The sequence below is a fragment of the Lepidochelys olivacea genome (genome assembly GCF_965140295.1).
Source record: "Lepidochelys olivacea isolate rLepOli2 genome assembly, chromosome: 1".
In the NCBI taxonomy this organism is placed as follows: domain Eukaryota; kingdom Metazoa; phylum Chordata; order Testudines; family Cheloniidae; genus Lepidochelys; species Lepidochelys olivacea.
The window spans coordinates 66,810,755-66,826,712 of NC_140411.1; positions in this window are offsets into that span (position 1 = coordinate 66,810,755).

A 15,958-nucleotide genomic window follows, 5' to 3' on the forward strand; every position below is an offset into this window, starting at 1 on the left:
GTTCAGCAACTCTGACTCCAGCACCCTGCTTGTTACACCACAGCCGTACTCTCGTCTCCACTAGCAGTGATGACTACTAGCAAAGAAATTCCAACAGACTCCCAGTCCTGAAGTTCCCCAAAACCATCTGCTCTGAATTGTCCAGCCCTCTTTTGGACCACCATCTCCCTGATGATTCATATGTAAAAGGGACTTCCATTGTTTTTGGTCATACCTTGCTAAATTTACATAGGAGACAGGTAGATAGCTGCCTTTTCTCCTGTATGGAAGACAACCTCTTATCTATACCCCATTCCCTGCCTTGTTTAAACAGCTTTTAGTCATGGACATTTAAGCATAATATTAGTGAGTACTCATAATTTCTTATATAGTGTTAATACATACATTTCAAATTCTATTAATCAGCAGTGTGTCGTTAGCTTTCAGAAGAGTCCTTACAGGATACCGTTTTATAATACACTAATATTGCATATAGTCAGTTGATTCAATTGTTTATCATTTGAGGTTCAGATCCCCTGTCTTTATAGCCCAGATAAAGATTTTCTTTTTCTGCTGGGGTATAGCTGCCACGCTGTCCTCTCTTCTGCTTGTTAGCTTTGTTTACCTTACATATAAATTGACCTTCGTTGACTCTGCCTGATGGCCAGGCTGCACAGACAAACAAATACATATTCCTTTGTGTAGGCCAAATTATGCTTAAGCATTGCTTGCCAAACACGTTTTAAGACTATAATCCTAGCAGATATCCATAACTCTGTGTCCTCATATCACACTAGACTATACAAGATCAGTAAGTTATTAGATTTACGATATTTTACATGACACCTTTTAGATACAGATTATGACAACACTGTTATGTGTAGTGAGTATGTCAGTCCTGACAAGAACTGCTAACACAGTAGTGAGACACTTGAGCTTATGTCACACATCCAAATTTCACTCTTTTGAAAAAATTATGAACATTTGAAAAAATATATACAGAGAGAGAGAGTTAATTTTTTTCAAAAAAGTTATCCGCATATGTGTGGGGAGAACCTGGAAAACATAAAAATATTACAAATATTACCTCTGGCTTTACCTGTTTGCAGATGTTAATTATCCTGGATGTTCATGCCTTTTATATCTGAAACATATTAGCAAAAAATCAACCAGAGAAAATATTTGCTCTTTAACTAAAAAAAATGGAAACATTATTTGTTACTTGGAAGGTAGGGAATTGGGTAGATTTTACAGTTGGGAAGGCAGAAGGTAATCATAATCTGTAACTGGGAGTGGAGAAGAAAGAATAATAGATGACAAGTAAATGGTATTTCTTTATACCTTGAGCACTTTGAACTACTATTTACATTTTGACACTGCTTTGACAGTGTCAACAATGAAAGCTTCCAGCACTACAGTCAACATGGAAGAATCTAAAATTAATCTCAAAGAATGAGTGGCATTTTGAAGTTACAGCAAGTAACTGTTTTGAGATGTATAGATTTTAAGGCTAGAAGGATCCACCACAATCATGCAGTCCAACCTCTTCCATGATCCGGGCCACATAACCCCATCCAGTAATTTCTGCATGAAGCGCAGGATGTCTGCTAGAGCTATAATATACCTTTCTGAAAGAAATCCAGACTTGAGTTAAATATTTCAAGTAATGGAGTCCACCTCATTCATAGATGAGTTGTTCAAATGATTAATTACTCTCAATTAAAATTCACACCTTATTTGTCTACCTTCAGCTTCCAAATTCTGGATTTTGTTATACCTTTTCTGCCAGATTAAAGAGCCACCTGTGATCAAAAGACTTCTTGATGCCAACTGATAGAGGGCACAGGAAGTGCATAGATTTCCCAGGGATCCCCTGGGTTGGATATATACCTAATAATTCATTGGTGTGTCTACCGAGATGGTTATCATAATCATTACAAAATTGTTTCAGTAGGAAAAAAATCCAAAATGTGGAAATGGTTCATTGTGGCACCTATAAAACCATAACAAAGTATTTTGACTTTCCATTTCGAACACTGTTTCATGTGGGAATTTCTCTCAAGTCAAACTTTTTAAAAAACCTTGAAGCCAAACATTGAACTATGGGTCAAACGAAATGCTTCGTTTCATCTGAAATCAATTTTTTTTACTTTCATTTCACTTAACAATTTGAAAAAAAAAAGTCATTTTGGGTTCCTGAATTATTTGTTTGTTTATTATTTGGTTCAGCTACTGAATGAACACACACACACACACACACTCTGAGGTTATTCACTCAGTTCTACTTCTCTTGAATCCAATTTCACTATTGAAATGAGTCAGTCTACCAGGTTCAGCCCACAATATAGCTCCTTTTAATGGACAAAACTTAATAAAGTAATAAAAATACCTTACTTTTCAAAAGAAAAAAGTCTCATTTGTAGTAAACTGCATGATATGGTTATACAATACAGTATCCAGATTCTTCTTTCAAGAGTGGCAGCAAGAGGAAAACAGTTCACCCTGGAATCAAAACACCCTGGAGCACTGGGTAACCTGTTTATTTTGTCCCCCTTTTCTTTTCAACATTTCCACATTATGTAGCTTGAGGGTTTGTTGAATCAGTTTGAAGCAAAATCATGCGGAATTTCTCATAGGAGAACCTTCAGTACAGTCACTTTCATTTCTTTTACTTGCACAAAAGATAGTTCTGTATTCTGTGCACAGAGGAAGATGCTCTTGGGAGCCAAACTATGTATGCAAAAAGAGAGGTGACTGTTATTGCAAGAGTGCATATATTTTCAGATAAAACTTGACTGTGATGTGGTTAATGTCCTCCAGACAGTGAGGTAAATTTTTAGCAGAGTGGATCATATCAAGGTGTATAATGCTTATTATTGATCTGTTCATTTTCCATGCACTGAACAGAAATTCTATTCCAAATTGAGGAATTGTCAATTTAACATATAATCCCCTTAGCCATGTATTTGATAACTGCGTACTGTGTTCAAGTAAAGCGCTTATGTTGGATACATGCCATTAACATTTAAAATTACTGATTTTTTTTAAACTAAACTGTGATTCTTGCAAAAAATAAAAAGAAAGAAACTGTTCTCAGGTTAAATACACAGTGTTTTCCAGAATGTACTAAAATTTAATTAGTTAATTTTGATTTCATACACAATAACCCATCTATTTGTTCGAGGAGCCCTTAACGTAACTTAAAACACAAATGTTTCATTATGACTAAACTGCAGCATTTCTACCCCATGTAACCGCCAAATAGCAAACTATACAAATTAGAAGTTGAAACACTCTTCTTTTTCTAACCATTAACAATCCTCAAAATTTTCCTCCCCTTTCCAAACAGGAAGAAAAAGCTAAGCTCTACAGCAAGGCACGAAGGCACTCAGACATAGGCTATGTAGGGGGATATGTGAAAAGCCAAATGATGAGGGCCCCACTCAATGAACACCAATAAACACTGCAACAATATCACATTCGGGTCTAGTGTGCATGTGCTAAACTGCTGATCACTGACTATTGCGTCAGACCCGATCAGTTCTATGTGCTGTGTAGTGACTGCCCAACAAAAAGGCTGTAAGTGCTGTTATCTTTTAGCATTAGTGGCCCTTAAATTGTAAGCTTTTCACAATTATTCAAGTCTGTGTCCTCCCATGAATGTTACAGAAGTGATATGAACAAAATAAATACTAAATATAATAATTCATTTATTCAACTTTTTTTTTTAAATGCAACCCTCGACCCCAAGATTATCTATTGGTGTACACCAGGGGTTCTCAAACTGGGGGTCGGGACCCATCGGTGGGTCGTGAGGTTATTACTTGGGGAGTTGTGAGCTGTCAGCCTCCACCCAAAACATCGCTTTTCCTCCAGCATTTATAATGGTGTTAGTGTGTTTCTAATTTATAAGGGGGGGTTGCACTCAGAGGCTTACTATGTGAAAGGGGTCACCAGTAGAAAAGTTTGAGAACCACTGGTGTACACAGTTGTCTGTCACTGTTTGAGAGTCAAGCTGGGCAAATTTGTTGTGATTGGTCAGATACTTATTATCGCAGGCATCCACTTGGAAGGGTATGCAACACTCACACCTGTAAATTTAAATTTGGGTTCTGTGAATTCTTAGCATGCAGCTTTGAAACTTGCCTTGCAGAAACATTTGTATCAATAATACTAATTGCAACCCCATTCACTGAAAATTAATACAAGAAGACGAATCGAAAGAATAGTAAATATGGCAGGCGACCAGCTTGGCTTAATGGTGAAATCCTAGCGGATCTTAAACATAAAAAAGAAGCTTACAAGAAGTGGAAGGTTGGACATATGACCAGGGAAGAGTATAAAAATATTGCTCGGGCATGTAGGAATGTTATCAGGAGGGCCAAATCGCACCTGGAGCTGCAGCTAGCCAGAGATGTCAAGAGTAACAAGAAGGGTTTCTTCAGGTATGTTGGCAACAAGAAGAAAGCCAAGGAATGTGTGGGCCCCTTACTGAATGAGGGAGGCAACCTAGTGACAGAGGATGTGGAAAAAGCTAATGTACTCAATGCTTTTTTTGCCTCTGTTTTCACTAACAAGGTCAGCTCCCAGACTGCTGCGCTGGGCATCACAAAATGCGGAACAAATGGCCAGCCCTCTGTGGAGATAGAGGCGGTTAGGGACTATTTAGAAAAGCTGGACGTGCACAAGTCCATGGGGCCGGACGAGTTGCATCCGAGAGTGCTGAAGGAATTGGCGGCTGTGATTGCAGAGCCACTGGCCATTATCTTTGAAAACTCGTGGCGAACCGGGGAAGTCCCGGATGACTGGAAAAAGGCGAATGTAGTGCCAATCTTTAAAAAAGGAAAGAAGGAAGATCCTGGGAACTACAGGCCAGTCAGCCTCACCTCAGTCCCTGGAAAAATCATGGAGCAGGTCCTCAAAGAATCAATCCTGAAGCACTTGCATGAGAGGAAAGTGATCAGGAACAGCCAGCATGGATTCACCAAGGGAAGGTCATGCCTGACTAATCTAATCGCCTTTTATGATGAGATTACTGGTTCTGTGGATGAAGGGAAAGCAGTGGATGTATTGTTTCTTGACTTTAGCAAAGCTTTTGACACGGTCTCCCATAGTATTCTTGTCAGCAAGTTAAGGAAGTATGGGCTGGATGAATGCACTATAAGGTGGGTAGAAAGCTGGCTAGATTGTCGGGCTCAACGGGTAGTGATCAATGGCTCCATGTCTAGTTGGCAGCCGGTATCAAGTGGAGTGCCCCAAGGGTCGGTCCTGGGGCCGGTTTTATTCAATATCTTCATAAATGATCTGGAGGATGGTGTGGATTGCACTCTCAGCAAATTTGCGGATGATACTAAACTGGGAGGAGTGGTAGATACGCTGGAGGGGAGGGATAGGATACAGAAGGACCTAGACCAATTGGAAGATTGGGCCAAAAGGAATCTGATGAGGTTCAATAAGGATAAGTGCAGGGTCCTGCACTTAGGACGGAAGAACCCAATGCACAGCTACAGACTAGGGACCGAATGGCTAGGCAGCAGTTCTGCGGAAAAGGACCTAGGGGTGACAGTGGACGAGAAGCTGGATATGAGTCAGCAGTGTGCCCTTGTTGCCAAGAAGGCCAATGGCATTTTGGGATGTATAAGTAGGGGCATAGCGAGCAGATCGAGGGACGTGATCGTTCCCCTCTATTCGACATTGGTGAGGCCTCATCTGGAGTACTGTGTCCAGTTTTGGGCCCCACACTACAAGAAGGATGTGGATAAATTGGAGAGAGTCCAGCGAAGGGCAACAAAAATGCTTAGGGGACTGGAACACATGAGTTATGAGGAGAGGCTGAGGGAGCTGGGATTGTTTAGCCTGCAGAAGAGAAGAATGAGGGGGGATTTGATAGCTGCTTTCAACTACCTGAAAGGGGGTTCCAAAGAGGATGGCTCTAGACTGTTCTCAATGGTAGCAGATGACAGAACGAGGAGTAATGGTCTCAAGTTGCAGTGGGGGAGGTTTAGATTGGATATTAGGAAAAACTTTTTTCACTAAGAGGGTGGTGAAACACTGGAATGCGTTACCTAGGGAGGTGGTAGAATCTCCTTCCTTAGAGGTTTTTAAGGTCAGGCTTGACAAAGCCCTGGCTGGGATGATTTAACTGGGAATTGGCCCTGCGTTGAGCAGGGGGTTGGACTAGATGACCTTCTGGGGTCCCTTCCAACCCTGATATTCTATGATTCTATGATTCTAAGACACATCTGACTTTAGTTATTTGGTTCGTGCCAGCCATTATTCAGTAGTATTCGTTCTGCTCAGGTTAGTACAAAGCCCAAACCTAAATCCATATGGAAACTGAAATGCTAAAACAACATATTATTGTAGTAGAAAAATTATTCACTGTGAATGTTTTAAGATATTCCTATGCTAAAAAGTATTTTTTATTTTGTTCAAGCTCTGGAAATTAAGCTGAACTGTTTAGACCTGGAGAAGCTAAAAAACTGGAAAATAGTTCACGAGCATCTGTTTATTTAATTTAAGGGCTGCTTTCTCCCCACAGCCAGTTACTTTCCAGGGGACAAGTAACTATGAATCATTTAGAAGTCTACCGTACAGAAATGTGACTTTGCAGGTACTAGAGTATAAAAGCTCTTGGTTACCCTGGCTCAGCACCATGGAGTCTCATCCTGGTTCAAGAACAACAGAAGTATTTATATAGTGCTATTCATATGGGTGTCTCACAGTCCTTTGTGATAGATAATAACATAACAAACAGGAGGCTAAACAAACACTCAGCCAAAAGCCACTCTCACTATACTGGATTTTAGTCATTCCGTAGCAAGAGACAGACTCTGATTTCTTGACAATGAAAGACTCCTATTGTAGAAGTGTGGAGGTGTATAATGGGGAATAAAAATCCCTTGCCCCAACTGACTTTAGAATGGGATGGTGGAACATTTAACAATCCCACATACTTAGGGCTGAGACGGACAGTAGGGATTTATCAAGTCAGAGACATAGAAAGGGTTGAAACTAACACAAGTAAAATGATAAAATCAATATGAAGTACTACAGGCAACCACTGTAGAAACTCCAGCTCACGGACAATATACTGAACTTCCTTAGCCCTAGTAATAAGCTGTGCTATAGCCTTTTGTACATGGGAAACCGTACAAACTGAACTTTATATAAGTCTTTGGGGTGTGACAGTGTCTGGCCAGATGGCGACAAGAGAGTGATCCTATTGGGATCTAGCCTGCCCACTGCTAAAGGATCCCCACCCAGCCTAAGAGGGGGATCCAGAGGGCCTGGAAGCCAAATGAGAACAGTAGACAACTAATGAAATAACAGGGACAGGAGTTCAGTCAAAGGGTCAAACGAAGGCAACCAGACAGGGACACTGAGCACTAGAGAACCCCAGACAGAGCCCACTGCTCCTCAAAGGGGTCAAGGGAGTCAGTGGACATCATCCAGAGGAACTCTGCCCTGATACGTGAATGGACGGAGGATCAGAAATTGGCCCCACAGTCACAGGAGACTCCATCAGCCAACTTCCTCACCCTGGTTTTATAGATGGCCATTTTAGCCAGGGCCAGGAGGAGGTTGACCAGGAGGTCCCATGACTTTGTGGGGCCACGGATAGGGAGTGCATAAATAAGAAGGTGAGGGGGAAAGTGCAATCAAAATCTTAACAAAATGTCTAAGAGGAGCTGGAATAGGGGCTGCAGCCTAGCGCACTAAGTAAATGTGTGCCAGGTTTCTGTCCTCTGGAGAGGCATGGGGAATGAAGATGGCATGTATAATTTTTTATTTTTTCTACCATTAGGTGAAAGGGGCATGTGTCTGGGAAAGGGGTGAACCACGCCAAGTACACGCCTGTGCTCAGGGTCCCTTGAAGGAGCCTCCAACTTATATCCCTGGAGGGCTTCGGGACCAGGGTGGAGTATAGGCTGGCCCAGGGGGGCTCCTCACTAGAGATGGCAGAAGGTCCCGCCATTTGTGTCGGGGCAGAACACCAGGGTGAGGATGTGAAGGGTGTGGAGCACGAGCATGTATAGATGTTTCTGTGGTGCAGTCTGGAAGCGGACCAGCTGCAAATCGTGCAGCCGACTCACAGTGAAGGGGGGGTGGGGGTTGGTCGGGTGCACAGGGCAGAGGCACAATGAAAAGGTCCAGAGGGCCTGGGGTGGAGGGGGGTGGGGCCTGCCTTCTCTTAGGACCCGGTCAAGGTAAACCAGAGCAGCAGGCAGCAAAGCGGCCCTGACCTCCTGAAGTACACACCAGGGAGTACGAGCTCTGGAGAGCCCCATGCGCTGAGCGAGCGTCAGAGGATCCAGCCAGTCTCCCTGGTCATATTCCAGGAGGTCTCTGATTCTTGTAATTTCTGCCAGGACCAATCTCTGGCGCACCGAGGGGGACTCCGCCACCTGCATGTGAAGCTGGGGGTTGTGTAGCAGGGGCTCCTTGAGGAGATCTGCCCCATGGTGGCCGCCATGGACCAGGTCGCTGAGAAAAATGTCCAGGTCCGGAGGAGGTCTTGGTAGAAGATTGGCTGTCCAGAGATGTCTCGCTGAAGACCTCTCGGATGGAGATAAAGGAGCTGCCAGTCATATCAGAGCCCTTGGAAGCAATGCAGGAAGGCATGCACCAGTATGCTACATGCCGGACTACCTGCACCATAAAGGAGCCTCTGCAGGACCTGGAGGCGGAAGACATGGACCTGAGTGTGCAGACACTTCAGGCCCTGCCCTCCCTCCTCCAGGGGTAGATGGAGAACCCATGCAGAGACCCAGTGCAGCTCTGTCCAGAAGAACTCCAGAAACGAAGTCCAGAGGTGGGCCAGAAAACCCTGGGCAGGGACCAGGGTGTTGAGCCAGTACCAGAGCATGGACAGGACTAATTGACTGAGCACCAGTGCTCTCCCTCGAAGGGAGAGGCACCAGAGTAGTCCTGTCCATTTCCAGAGCCACTCTGTCACCCTGCACTCTAAACCGTGCCAGTTTCCTGGCGGAGATGGATGCGTGGCAGAAAGGTAAACGCCGAGAGAGCGCAGCGGAGCCTCACTCCACCGGTTGGCCTGAAGCGTGGTGGGAGGGAGGTCGCCTGCCACCCATCCCCAACCACCAGGCCAGAGCTCTTGACCCAGTTGACCCGGGCGGAGGAGGCTGCCGAATAGATGGCCTGGCAAGCTTCCACCCTCGCCAAGTAGCCCGGGTCCTTGACCATGAGGAGCACATCATTGGTGTATGCCGACAGGACCAGCCGCAGCTCTGGCTCTCACAGCACCAACCCCATCAACCTCCTATGGAGGAGACAGAGGAAGGGCTCGATCACCAGAGCATACAGCTGGCCCAAGAGGGGGCACCCTGCCGTACTCCTCGCCCAAAGCTGACCAGCTCGGTCAGGGTCCAGTTGAGCCTGACCAGACACTCTATGGAGGCATACAGCACCTGGAGAAAACCCACAAACTGGGGTCTGAAGCCAAACGCTCGCAGAGTGCTCAGGAGATACCCATGGTCCACCATGTTGAATGCCTTCTCCTGATCCAAGGACAGGAGGGTGAATGACAGATCATCCCTACACCTGAGCTCCAAGAGGTCCCAGACCAGATACAGGTTGTCAAAGATGGTGCAGCCTGGGCTGGTATAGGTCTGGTCTGGGTGGACCGCATCTACCAGCATGGACCCTAAGTGCAGCGAGATGGCTTTTGCTACGACTTTGTAGTCCATGCTGAGGAGCGAGATGGGATGCCAATTTCGTAGATTGTGGAGGTCACCCTTCTTTGGCAATAAGGCGAGCACAGCTTGCCTGCACGAAAGGGGGAGGAAATTTATTGGTGGGCATGCAGCGGAGGGCTTCTGAGAACTCGGCCAGAGTGAGAGGCAGCTCTAGCCAGTCTCGGTCACTCACGCTGACAGTAGGGAGTTCATCCCAGAACACTCTGCAAGCATTAGGATTGGTCAGGTCCGGGGAGAAAAGGCCTGTGTAGAAGGCCCTGGATCTCCGATGGATCCATGAGGGAGCTGCCATCCTCTGCCAGAAGGCAGGTGATGTGTTTGTTGGCCCCCCTCCTTTTCTCCAGGGTGTAGAAGAAGCAGGAGCCACAATACATCTCCCAAAGGAGACAGATGCGGGATCAAACAAAGGCACCCCAGGCCCAATGGTCTTTGAGGGTCCGGAGCTCCTCCCGCTTCTCCTGGCATGCTCCACAGAGGGATGGATCCTTGGGGCTGATGGCCAGATGCCTCTCCAGCTCTAAGACCTCCCGTTCCAACTGTTCTATCACCGCATCCCTCCGTCGGCTGGTGCCCCAGGTGTAGTCACAGCAGAAGAGCCGGGCACGCACCTTCCCCAGGTCCCACCACCGCTGCACCAAGGGAAAGTCATGCCGCTGCCCTCGCCAGGCCAGCCAGAACTCCTGGAAGGAGACCACAAAGCCCACATCCGCCAACAAGCTGTTGTTGAAATGCCAATAGGCCAGCCCTGGCCTCTGTGTGCAGAGAGAGGCCATCTTCATGGCAAAATAATTATTAGAGAACGGGGCTGGCCAGATGCTGGAGGAGTGGGCCCATGAGAGGTGGAAACGTGATAAATAGGTGCGTTTTAACCGGGAATGGTGCGACCGATGGGCCTCCATGTGGACGAAGGTGAACGTCGAGATGTTGTTGGGGTGGTGGTCATGCCAGATGTCCACCAGGGAGTGAGGTTTGACCATCTCCCAGAGGATTTCCACAGCGGCCAGGCACTGCCAGGTCCCCGAGTGGTTCCACTCCTTGAGGGTGTTGTTAAAGTCCCTGCCCAGGACGAAGGCACTCGCTAGGATCCAAGGTGCCAAGGAAGGCAGACGCCTGCTGATAGAAACACAGCTGCTCCAGGCCTGACGTCTGTGAGATGGCTAAAGTAGACCCCGTTCCCCCCATTCCAGCTGCCAGCTGTCTTTGGCGGCTGGATCCGTAAGTGTCTCCTGCAGAAAAACCACAGAGTACCTCCCTCCCAAAGGAAGGAGAGCACCTGGCTCCTGCGGAGACCTATCCTACAACCCCAGGTGTTCAATGTTGCAAAGATGGTAGGTGCCATGAGGAGGGCTGGGGGGATCCTTGCTGGCAGGGTTGCTCGCGGCCCTCGTCAGGCCATGCAGCATACTGTGACCTACCCCATAGGTGAGTAAGGAGTCATGGAAGCTGCAGACCCGCTGGTAGGCCATGGCGGCCTGCTTCCTGGTCCTTTTACCCTCCCCCATGAGGGCCCTCACAGCCCAGAGGATTTGATGAAAATCCCCCCATCGCTGGAAAGCGATCTGCAAGCTATTACGAGAGCCACAGATGTCTTCAAGGAACTCCCACAGCTCTTCTCGCAACATATGGTGGTGCCAGGGTCACTGGCCCCAGCTATCCTTCAGAGGAGCCTCTGACACAGCCCCGTGGCCCACCGAGACGGGCAGACAAGGGGCAGACCCCTGACGTGGCACCCGATGGGCCTGCACCACGTGGCCCACATCAAACCCCAGCTCAGTACGGGGCAGCAAAGGGAAGATAGCAGCCCCTAGTGGGTGAGGACAGGCAAATACGAAGGCTGCCCCTTGGGGGGCTATCCTCTGAGAAAGAGGAAGTGACAGCCCCAGGGGTGGCAATGGCATCACGGGAGGTGGAGGGGATAAGGACGGGGTTGGCATCAGGGGCAGGGCAGGGATCAAGAGTAGGGGAAGGGCAAGGGTCAGAAGCAGAGTTGGGGAGAGGTGGCCCCTCTTGGTCAGGCTCAGGGATCTGGGGGTTAGGAAGGGGGCCCTCTGTGATGCTGGGCTCAGGCTCCATGGCTGGTGTGGCAGCCACGGTATTGGGGGGGACAGTCTGCAGTGGAGTCCCTAGTGGGAGTGGGAAGGAGGTCGATTGCCCCACACCTACAAGGGATATACCATAGGACTTGGGTCCCGGCCACGTGGCACTGGCCCTCACCTCAGTAGGCTCAGCGGCCATCAGCGGGGTGCCACCTGCTGCCAGGCAGATGGAGGAGCCCAGGGGACCCTTGGGGGCAGAAGCGGAAGCAGCGGTTAGGGTGAGGGAGCATGGGGAAAGGGGGGCTGGGCTGAGGTCGCTCAGATCAAGGTCCACTAGCAGAGGGTCATCCTCCCGCTGGGTGATCGGGGTCAGACCCAGGGTCTTGATCTCCTCAAGGTGGAAGGGAGATCTCCTTCCACCACCCTGGGGTTCTCCCCGCCAGAGCCTGAAGTGATACTCTCCTCGGGGCTCATAGGGGCTCCAGATGTTAATGGGGCAGAAAGGGCTCCATCGGGGGGCCTCCGTAGGAAGGAACTCCAGTGGAGGGGCAGCACTTCTCTCCGGTGCTGCCACATCTTCCTCAGCCGGCACCGGTGGATGGAATACACCCAGGGGCAAGGTGGAAGGCTCGGCATTGGTGCCCCCCTTACTGGTCTTTCGGTGGGGCTTGTGCATTGGTGGGAAGGAGCAGAGCTTGAGCCTTCCGCTTGCCCCACTTCCCCTGTACTAGGGTCCAACCCTCCATGACATCATCTGGGGGCTGGTAGCAGGGCTCACGTCATGGGGCACAGGCGATGGCTCAGGGACTCGGGGAGGTAATGGTGGGGCAGCATGAGGGAGGGAAGGTTCTCCCTGGTGCAGGCCCTCTCCTATGCCCAGCAGTATCCCCACCACACCCTTCTCCATAGGCCCCACCAGATTGCAAGCAGCGGAGGCGGGGATCTCCTGCTCATCTGGGCATGCTGGGGGAGGTGCCTCTTGGGTCCGAGCGGGAGCAGTGGTGGGCTAGGAAGGAGGAGGGGACACTCCGGGCGCTGGGCAGTCAGGGGTGCCACCGATGGCAGGACCAGAGCCCTGCCAGGGCTCGGGGGGCCTGGATGCCCTCCTGGGTAGTCCCTCCAGACATGCCCCATCACTCGGTAGATGTAGCACTGGCCCTCCCCCGTTGAATAATGCACCCGGTAGCGGGCGCCCTGGTAGAGGACCAGGAAGGACCCGTTGAGATCCTCTCTGTCATGCGCCACTGGCGGCAGTTGAAGCTGCGCTTGCTGGCGGAACGAGAGAATGTGATGGAGGGTGGGATCTTTGCAGCCCAGTGGGAGAGGGCTTACAACAGGAATGGTTACCCCAGGGTAGAGAGGGCGGTAATAGGGTGAAATTGGGAGGGATGGAGGTTAGGGCCAGGCGGACGCCCAGGTCCTCTAGCGGCTCCAGGGGGACGAACACTCCCCCCCACCGCCAGGCCCTTCTCCACCGCCTGCTGGGCGGCGGCCTCCAATGTTAAAAAGAAGACGACCTTTCCGTACATTTTGGAGGCTGTCACAATGGCCGTGGGCCCCACCACCCTCGCCAATGCCCGCATGTAGATCTCCACGTGGGGCAAGGCGGGCGCCAGAAGGCAACAGACACCATGCTTCCTGGTCAAGGTGGGGAAGGGGCCCCGGCTGCTATAGATGGTAGCAGAGGCGGTGGGCAAGAGACATGATGTAGCAGCAGGCGGGGGGGCTGCCACCACCTGGACATATGCTCTGGGGGCTGGGGGAGGGGCACCCCCAGAGATGGTGGAGGGAGCAGCAGGGAGGGATGCCACGGCTGGTGCAGGACCTGGTCTTTTTGGGCAGCCCCTGCCATGCAGGACCTGGTCTTTTTGGTGGAGCCTGGTCTTTTTGGTGGAGCCCTTCCCCTTCTTCTTCCCCTGGCCCTTCCTGCCAGCTGAGGGGGCTCCCCCAGAATCTGAGGGGGTGAAGGACATGGCAGCAGTGGAGGTCATCCCATTGCCCACCACTGCTGGTGCTCCAGTGAGGGTGGTAGCAGGTTGTTTGGCAGCAGCGGTTGAGGTAGAGGCTTGGGGGAGTGATGGAGGGGCAGGTGTGGGAGGGGCAGCTGGTTCTGTTGGAGAGGGCCCACCCGCCTTGTCCTCTGCAATAATGAGCAGCGAGTGGGAAGACACCAAAGAGTGAAGGGGAAAGGGGAAGCAGGTCACCCACTCCTCCCTGCTCGGCTGCAGGCAGGGTAGGAGGGCGCCAAAAGGGGTGGGCTGGATGGGGGGCAATCAAGGACTAGGGGTCAGTCACCGACATGGGGTGGGATTCCGGCTTCTCTAGCTGCACTAGGGGAAGGGGAAATACAACAGCGTCGTGGGGTGCAGTGAAAAGGGGTTCAAACTAAAATGGGGAGGGGCACAAGCACATGGGAGGGGGCATAGGCACACTGAGCAAGGGGCTAATCAGGGCAAGGGGTGAGCACAGTGGGAGGGAGAGTACCAGGCTGGGAGTGGGGCAGGGACACCAAGGGGCTAGCTTCAGGACTGGGGCGGGGCAAACAAACTAAAGCTGCTGAGGGGCTGGGGTGAAAAAAAGGTGGGGGTGAAGCAAAGGGCGGCAGGGGGAGACTGCTGTAGTGGTGTGGGAGACAGTCCAAGGGAGGGGACAGTGTGCCCATGTGCTCTTGCACAAATAGAGTCCCTGTTTAGGCTGGCTGCTGCTCCAGGCCCAAATGGTGGTAAAAGGGCATGGCAAGCCAAGCAAGCAGCTGAGTCCAGAGGCAGGAGCTGAGGCAGATGGTAAGCAGCCAGTGGGGGTGGTGGAGAGGGCAATGGTGGTGGTGGTGGAGTTTGGGGGGTGGGGGGGACACAGATGGACCGGGCTCCACGCCACACCCCTGTGTCCCCACAAACACTGTCAAGACCCCCACCACAAGAGCACAGTTCAAAAGTTACTCAGTCCACAGTTGGAAGGCCCCCTCCAACCTCTGCGTGGTCCCACACTGGTAGGTGGTCCTCTTCGTTCTCCTCCCTGAAGCTCCAGCAGCTTCTAGGCGGCAAGCTCCACAGCAGCAGCTCCAGCAACTCCAGGTGGCAGTCCGGTGGTTACCCCTATCAGGTGATGGTGGTGATGGTGTCAGCAGCAGCATTGGCTGGGGCGGGGGTCCCTCACTCCCCTCCTCTGGGGAGTGGGCTAGCAGGTGCCCCACAAAGGGCTGTAGATGGAGCAGTAGCAGCAACTGAGGGTGGTGTGTGGGGGGAGGTCCAGCAGCCATCTAGCAAGTAGGTAGCCAAGAAGGAGGGGGTGGTGTCTGGCCCAGCCAGGGGGGAGCGGCTGGAGGAACAGCAACAGCAGCAGGGAGAGCCCAGATGCAGCAGCCCTCTCCCTTCTTCCTTCCTCCCAGGCCAGAGGGCTACAGGAGAGTGATTAAATGGGAGAGATATTAGCCCCAGGTTAAGCAGGTCCCTTTTCCCTGGATAAGCTAACAAGGAAGGGTCCAGAACAATCAAGAACTTTCTGGAAACAATTAAGGCAGACAGGCTGATTAGAACACCTGCAGCCAATCAAGAAGCTGCTAGAATAAATAAAAATGGGCAGGCTAATTAGGGCACCTGGGTTTAAAAAGGAGCTCACTTTAGTTTGTGGTGTGTGTGCGAGGAGCTGGGAGCAAGAGGTGTGCAAGGAGCTGAGAGTGAGAAGGCGTATTACTGGAAGACTGAGAAGTACAAGCATTATCAGACATCAGGAGGAAGGTCCTGTGGTGAGAATAAAGAAGGTGTTGGGAGGAGGCCATGGGGAAGTAGCCCAGGGAGTTGTAGCTGTCACACAGCTATTACAGGAGCCACTGTAGACAGCTGCAATCCACAGGGCCCTGGGCTGGAACCAGGAGCAGAGGGTGTGCCTTGGTTCCCTCAACCCCCCCAACTCCCTACTTGATACCAGAGGAGTTGACCTGGACTGTGGGTTCCACCAGAGGGGAAGGTCTCTGGCCTGTTCCCTGATCCACTAGGTGGATCAGCTGAAACTTTGCGGGGATTGTTCTTCTTCCTTTTCTCCATGCTGGCCAATGTTGAGGCTAACTGAGTGAAGGCAGATTTGAGTCACGGAAGTGGCCAAATTGAGGGCTGCCGTGAACATCTGAGGCGAGCAAAATCTGCCAAGAAGCGCAGGACCCACCAAGGCAGAGGAGGAACTTTGTCACAGGGGAAAATAAGAGTTGCAATAATCGAGCCTGCATAT